Source organism: Myotis davidii, unplaced genomic scaffold (assembly GCF_000327345.1).
Source record: "Myotis davidii unplaced genomic scaffold, ASM32734v1 scaffold1688, whole genome shotgun sequence".
Lineage (NCBI taxonomy): Eukaryota > Metazoa > Chordata > Mammalia > Chiroptera > Vespertilionidae > Myotis > Myotis davidii.
Window position 1 is genome coordinate 229117 of NW_006299238.1, and position 7670 is coordinate 236786.

The window sequence follows — 7670 nt, forward strand, 5'->3', positions numbered from 1 at the left end:
ATTCCTTCTTCGCTGACTCCGTCCACACCTTTGGGACCCCTGGACCTGCTGGGGTTGGACCCTGGCACTTTTGGGTACTAACCCCTTATCAGATACATGGTTTGCAAGTATTTTGCCCCATTCCACAGGTTGCCTTTTCATTATGTTGATTGTTGTTTTTTTGATGTGCAGAAGCTTTTGAGTTTGATGTAGTATCACTCGTTGATTTTTACTTGTGTTGCTTGTGCTTTTGTTGCCATATCCAAAAGGTCATTGCCAAGACCGCTGTCAAGGAGGTTTTTCTGCAAGGGAACCATAGAGTAGCGAAGGGAGCTAACAGGCTGTCCCACCAGGGGGCGAGCGTGGCTTACTCACCTGCCCCTCCTGAGCTGGTTCCTGCCGGCCAGTCTACCTTCCTCCTCCACAGAAGCTGCCTTCTACATCCTCCACAAAAGTCAGTGTTTCAAAAAAACATGCCATTTTTCTTTTAAGTTTCTTATTTGACAAAGAACACACAGAAACTTTAGAAAATACCGAAAACATCAAAGAAAATAACAAAAATCGCCCACAGTTTCAGAACACTAGGATTCCTTTAGCAATTAAGTGTTGAAGGAATTGAATTTTCTTTTTTAATTAAACTAAACATCTGGCATCCAAATTCTTCTTTGGGAGAGAAGTTTTTTTCATATTTATTTTCATTGAGTTTTTTTCTCTCTTTTTGAGAAATACAAACTGACACATGTTCAGGATTCAGTGTAAGAACGTCCTGTTCCTTAGCATAGGAAGGAGAAGGATGGAGTGTGGGGGCTGGGTGTCCTCTGACAAAAGGGATCCAGAACTGCTCCTGCCTTATCTTTGCAACACAGCAGGAAACACGCCGTCCGTGGCTTTAATGAGCACGTGATTTTGAGTAAATTGGCAGACATGCACCATGTAAGTAAGTATTGGAGCTCCTCCCCTCCCCCTGCCCCCCACCTCCACCCCATCCGGCTTCTCCCATTCTGGGGAAGTAGCATTCTAAGCCGATAAGTTAAATCTCCTCCCACACTGCTTGGATGAGCCCCAAGGAAGGTGAGCATTCATGAGTCCTGCATCCAGGTAACTGGACCCACATAGATTCTTTTCATGTGTGACACCCAATGATTTTTGAGAAAGGAATTTTGTATGGGCCATTGTTCTGTTTTCTGAAGCAGAAAGTGAGTGTGGGGAGTGGGAGATGGGAGAAGGAGGGGACACACCGAGCTTTTCCATAGCATGCCTTCGACCAGGAGAAGATACTAAAGGAAGGAGGATGGGTTCTAGGGCTTCTATAGGCACGGGCCTTTCCATGTCTGATGGGAGGGAGGTGCCTTCCCTGGGGATAGACGATGTTAGAGTTCCCTTCCCCTCAGAGCACACATAGATGCAGAATGACTTGGTTCGCTGGTGCTGCTGTTATTTTTATTTTTTTAAATATATTTTATTGATTTTTTACAGAGAGGAAGGAAGAGAGATAGAGAGTTAGAAACATCGATGAGAGAGAAACATCGATCAGCTGCCTCCTGCACATCTCCCACTGGGGATGTGCCCGCAACCCAGGTACATGCCCTTGACCGGAATCGAACCTGGGACCTTTCAGTCTGCAGGCTGACACTCTATCCACTGAGCCAAACCGGTTTCGGCTGCTGTTATTTTTAGAAGAGGCTTCTGGTGCTATGACTTCTGCCATCCTCCCGGAAATCAAGAATGCATTTTATTCTTCACCACCTTCTTCAGCTCAAAGGGCTTTCAATGTGCGGGTGGCCCAGCCCTGGGGCTCACATAGCAGAGACTCAGTTAGGCAACAACAGCATTGAGTGGTAAACTGTGGGAGCTTTGTACTGTGTCCACGTGGCTAGGCGGAACTGTGTCTCCCAGAATTTTCTCCTTTGTTCGATTCCAGTCAGGGGACATTTTTGCGTGTGGCTTGGAGAGTGGGAAAAAGAAGCACTCATTTTGCTTTTTGTGCTTGGAATGGCAGGATGGGTGTTTTTGCAGCTCATGGCTTACTGTTGCTTATCTCCTGGCTCAACCCGTGGGTGTTGTTATGGGGCAATCCGTAAGAGACAACCACCAGAGCCAAAGGGTAGAATTTAGGAGCCTTTATTAGCTGGCCAGCGACTGCAGTTACAGCACCCCGCAGTAGCAAGGATCGAACTGCAGCCCCGACCAGATATAGAAGTAAGCTTTTATTCACAAAAACCACAAAACGGTTGGCTAAACACACACAAAGTTTGTCACTCCATTTCTCAACACAGGTCACAGACTCATACCTTTGAAAGGTCACAGCTTACAGATCATACCCCCAAAAGGTCACAGGCTCATACCTTAGAAAGGTTAGGCTCTTCACCCCTGGCTAAACCATGACCTGCTTGTAAAAAAAAAATGTTAAGAGGGAGCTGTGGTCTTTCCATCAGAGCCAGAGACTGCGATGACCTAATTTAACTGTAACCTTCTATTGTTCCTGAGCCCTGGGGCGTTCATTACATTCCCTACTGGTCTTTTACGGGAATCAAATCCTTGATTCAGCATCTTCCTCTAAGATTCTGGAGTATTGGGTGTGTACTCAACTTTGTATGAAATCGAGGAGGCATTTGGCAATGCGGGGGCCAAAAAGGAGATCTAGCAACAGGAGGATTGTCGGGCCTGCTAGGGACGACAGGAGGGTAGTTAGCCAAGGGGACCAGGAGAAAAGGTTTTCATACCAGTTGCTCTCCGCCCACCGGGCCTCCTCCTGATCTGCTAGTCTTTTCTGGAGCTGACTGAGACTTTCTCTAATGACCCCTGAGTGGCTGGTGTAAAAAACATCAGATGTTTCTCCTAAGGGAGACACAATCCACCTTGCTTTAAGAACAGAAGGTCCAGCCCTCTTCTGTTCTCAAGGACCACTGAGTTGACAGAAACACATTATTTGGAACCCTCAGGTCTTGAGATAATTGTGTTGTCCTGGTTCCCAGGTACAGAGGAATTTGCTTTCTAAAACCAGTAAGATCACAATCAATGGGATGTTCACATTACAATCAATAAGGCATTCAATCGAATGGGATGATTTATATAATTCAGAAAATCAAAGTAACTTTTCTATTGTTAAGCCAAACAGCAGGGTTAGAGTTAAATTACAGTTTCTACCTGAGATGAATGCTACCGTACCTCACTGTGCCTGGCCCACCGCTGCTGCACCTCCCCTGGACCCTCCTTCAGTGTCTCTGAATCCTGGGCCGCTGTGTGTTTAGCTCCGTGGTGAAGGGCACCAGCTTTTCCTGCGGAGCCCACATTATCCGAGTTGGAGGCAGTGAGAGCTGACCTGCATTCCAGTCCACTGTTGTGGGGATGCGCACAGCACGTGCTGTGGTCCTGCCATCTTTGTTCTCCCGCATCACCTCCATCTCCCCTTCTCCACGGCCTGCTTATGGACTTTAAGCTCGAGATCAGACAGGGAGACAACAGTCTCACAGACACTGCTTGGCCAGCTCCCCGATTGCATAAAATCAAAGGCCTGTAAGAAATGCATATGTATTTCTCCGAGTGGCTCTTCTTCTCCCACTCAACCCTAACACACAAAGAAAGATACTTCCTGCAACTAGGAATTAGGAAATTAGTGATCTAGTTTTATTTCTGCTGATTCTGGATCTGCCACTTTGTGGGAATTATTTTATCCTTTTAGGCCTCAGTTTCTTTAAAGTACAGGAGTTTGACCAAGTGATCCCGTTCCAGCTCTGGGGCTATCAAATGACTTGATGGTTCTTTGCCAAGTATACCAGGCCTTTCATAAATAGCTCTCTAATTATAATATGTGGAGATTATGTTATGACTTTATTTATTTCTACCTTATCTCCAACCCTTAACTACACAGTTTGTATGAGTAATGCCAGCTCAGGTCAGGGTGTGACCTTTCTGTTTCATGGTATAATTTTGTAGAGAATGTTAACCTGCAGAGGGCAGAGTTTACAAACATGGGTGCTGGACCCAGACAAGGCAGGGTAAGGGGAGACAGGCACCTAGGGCACATCATTTAAGGAGACACTCACTTTCACCGCCATGCAAGTGCAGGGTCAGCGTTTATACCACCCTGAGAGCAAGTGTCTTTTTAAATTTTATACCCTAGGTGCCTCTCTCACCTCACTCTAGTGCTATGTCTGGTTCTAGAGCCAGACTAATGGGTTGGAAGCACAGATGTAGCACTTGCTAATGTACAATCTTATGAAAGTAATTTAATCCCTCTGAGTCTGTTTCCTGGTCTCTAAAATGAATCACAAAGTGTATCATAAAGCTGTTTCAGAGATTAAAACACCATAGTGTATATAAAATAGCTAAAACGATTCCTGGCACATAGTTATGGATCAATTAATATTAGCTCTCTTTATTTTCATTTGTTATTATATTCAAACATTAGAGGCATAGAAGAGTGTCTGACATGTAGTTGAAATTTAATAATCATTGAGTGAATAAATAAATGAAGAGAGATAATGGATGGATAGACAGATGAACAAAATATTTACTTTGAGTTCAGCATCCTAAATTTCCCCTCAGCTATTAAAAAAAATACAAATAAAACAAAGGGAACAATCACTGATAAATTATTAATGATTGTTTTTAAGTGAAGAAAAGTATTTAAAACAACCTCTGCTGATCATGATTGGGTTTAGGGATATGACTGGGTTAGTAGCAGTAAGATGTCTTCATTCATTCATTCATTCATTCTCCAAGTAAAGAAAACACAACTTGCAGTTTGAATGCCTCCAGTGTCTTTTACTCTATGGTTTTTTACACAAATAACAACCCCCTTCCCACTCTCTTTATAGAAATACTAGAGGCCTGGTGCACGAATTTGTGCACAGGTGGGGTCCCTTGGCCTAGCTGGTGATTAAGGCCGATGGGGGGCAGGCTGGCTGAGGAGAGGGACCACAGGAGGTTGGCTCCCTTGGCCTAGCTGGTGATTGAGGCCGATGGGGGGCAGGCTGGCCGAGGGGAGGGACCACAGGAGGTTGGCCAGCCTCAGGCTGTGGGAGCACACTAACCACCAGGGGGCAGCTCCTGCATTGAGTGTCTGCCCACCGGTGGTCAGTGTGCATCATAGCAACCGATCAACTGGTCATTCAATTGTTCAGTTGCTTAGGCATGCATATATATATATATATATATTCAGTTGCTTAGGCATGCATAAATATATATATATGCAATAAATATATATATATATATATATACATATATATATGTGTGTGTGTGTATATATATTTGCATTTTTGTTTTGGTTTTTAAGTGTCCCAGTCTCACTTAGCTGTATTACAAATGTAACTTGAAAATACAAAGTGCTATAAAAATGTGAGGGACAAGAGATGACATGTTGTTGTTTGGGGAACCTGTTATACAGCCCTGCCTCTTTCTTCCCTCTCCCTCTCTTTGATCAGAATAAGTGCTATGAATCAGGCTCAGGGTCAAAGTCTTGGTGAGGCCGCCATCAGAGTGACAACAGGAGAAAGAACCATTCGTACTCAAATAATTTCCTGAGTTTCTTTTAGGAAGTATAAGGATGGTTTCCTTTCCTCTGCTCTATTGGCTTCATACCTCTGCTGAAGAAAAAGGAAGAGGTTTCAATGCTAGTGATCTGCTTACACGAGACCTTTGACAAACAAGAGAGGCCGTAGCTGGACTGACTCCAAAGCTAAAGTCCAAAACAAGATTAGTTGGGATTTGAGTCAATGTGCCCTAAAATCTACAATCCAGACTTGTGAGGTAAGCCTCTCTCTGCTGCAATGTGTCAGGCAGGTGTGGAGAAAGTACACAATGACCAAGCAATAATATTTGTAATTAACTCTTATGAAGAGCTTAGGATTTGTCAGGCACCATCCTTGGGGCTTTTCATGGTTTATCTTACATAATCCTTTCAACAAATAAATGTGATAGGAAGCAGAGGCAGAGAGGTCAAGTAACTTTTCCAAAGCCACACAGCTAGAAAGTTGCCCTATTTTACTTCAGAACTGGAGAACTTGACAATTTAAATTGTTAGTTTAGAATATTAGCCAAAAAAAAGTATAAACAGAGGCTCCAAAGAGTGCTTTATGCTTTGGAAAAGCAAGGACTCTCATAACGTATCACTGAATTGTAAAAAATATGAAGTCTTACGTTTAGATTAAAAATGTAATAATAGAAGCACACAGAATATATATTACTGATACTTACACTCCTCATACAAATTATATAGAATATATAATAGGATATTATATGATAGAATATGTTATCTTATATACGACATAGAAAAAAGTATATAATATATAAATACTATGTATTTTATAGAATATAATTTAAAATAATATATAAATTATTTAAATATATAATAAGTATGTTATAATAAATAAAATATATTACAACGGAATATATGTACGCATGTATAATGAGAACACGGAATGGGAGAGATTTTTGTCAACAACTGCTTCATTGAAGCTCATATAAAACACACTTGAGAGAATGTCTTCTGTGAACAATCAGTTGTTATCACAAAGAACCCCCTTTTGGCTACATCAATAGAAGTAGAGTAGTTCAAGAAAAGGGAGAGGATAAGTGTTCTAAGCTTACTAGTCATGAGATTCTGTTTGATGTGATGTGTCCATTTGAGACTCCAGGGCTTTCAGGATGAACCCAAACCTGACTCTGCCACCACCTTCCCTACCTTTTATGATAGACCCCCATCTTCTTCCCTTCCTCTTAGCTTAACGAGTTTAATCTCCAATGAGTTGAGTCAAAGGGGAATTATTCTGTAGGAGAGGATGGATGAAGAAGGTAGGGAGAGAGTTTGGAGAAGCATCCAGAATGACCTTTCTATCTGAGTGGCAAGTGGTGGAAAACGGGCAAGATGGGAGTGGAGAAGGCTCCCACCTTCAGGAAGGATTTCAGATTTCCAGATGCACTGGTGTGAGCCACCTGCCATGACCCTCGCTTGGAGCCCAGGGCTTCTACACAAAGCACAAGAAATGATGGAGAGAACCAATGGAGAAACTCCTCCATTTCCTAAGAAGGGACTTTGAGCTGAATCTTAACAAACAATACATTTTCTTGGCCTTGAAATTTCAGAAGAAGCATGAAGAAACAGAGTAGAAATGCCATTCATGGAGGCCTTTTAGCAAATCCCACCACGACAAGAATACTTTACAATGCAGGCTAATTTTAACACAGGACAGGAAGTCTGGAAAAGGCGCTGAATTATTTATAAAGGTTTGTGAATTCTCACCCAAAATTGCCTACCTGCTTCACCAGATCTAAAACTACTCTGGGGGAAAATTCAAACAAATTCAAATGCAGAAGCATATGAATCAAATGGAAAAGGATAAATTATACAGACCCTAAGGAAATATGCTACGAATTCTTTTTCTAATAAGATGTCTTCATTTTTATTTTTTCTTCCAGTTTTATTGGCCTATAATTAACAAACAACATTGTTTAAGTTTAAGGTGTACAGCATAATGACTTGACTTACATACATATTGTGAAATGATTACCACGATACGTTTAGTTAAGAACCGTTACCTCATATAGTTACCAATAAAATTGTTTTCCCTTGTGATGAGAACTTTTAGGATCTACTTTCTTAGCAACTTTCAAATATACCATACAACATTGTCAACTATAATCACCATGCTGTACATTACATCCTCAGGATGTATTTATCTTATAATTAG

The 7670-nt window shown here is 42.0% G+C and overlaps 1 long non-coding RNA gene across 1 annotated transcript in view; it reads left to right on the top strand.

Annotated features, from left to right (window-relative positions):
- The first annotated feature begins 986 nt into the window (after window positions 1–986).
- Window positions 987–7670, top strand: part of LOC107184805 — an 8718-nt gene continuing 2034 nt past the window's right edge. The window contains exon 1 of the long non-coding RNA XR_001515718.1: window positions 987–1050. This is a non-coding gene — a long non-coding RNA (uncharacterized LOC107184805). The remainder of the gene's footprint in view (window positions 1051–7670) is intronic.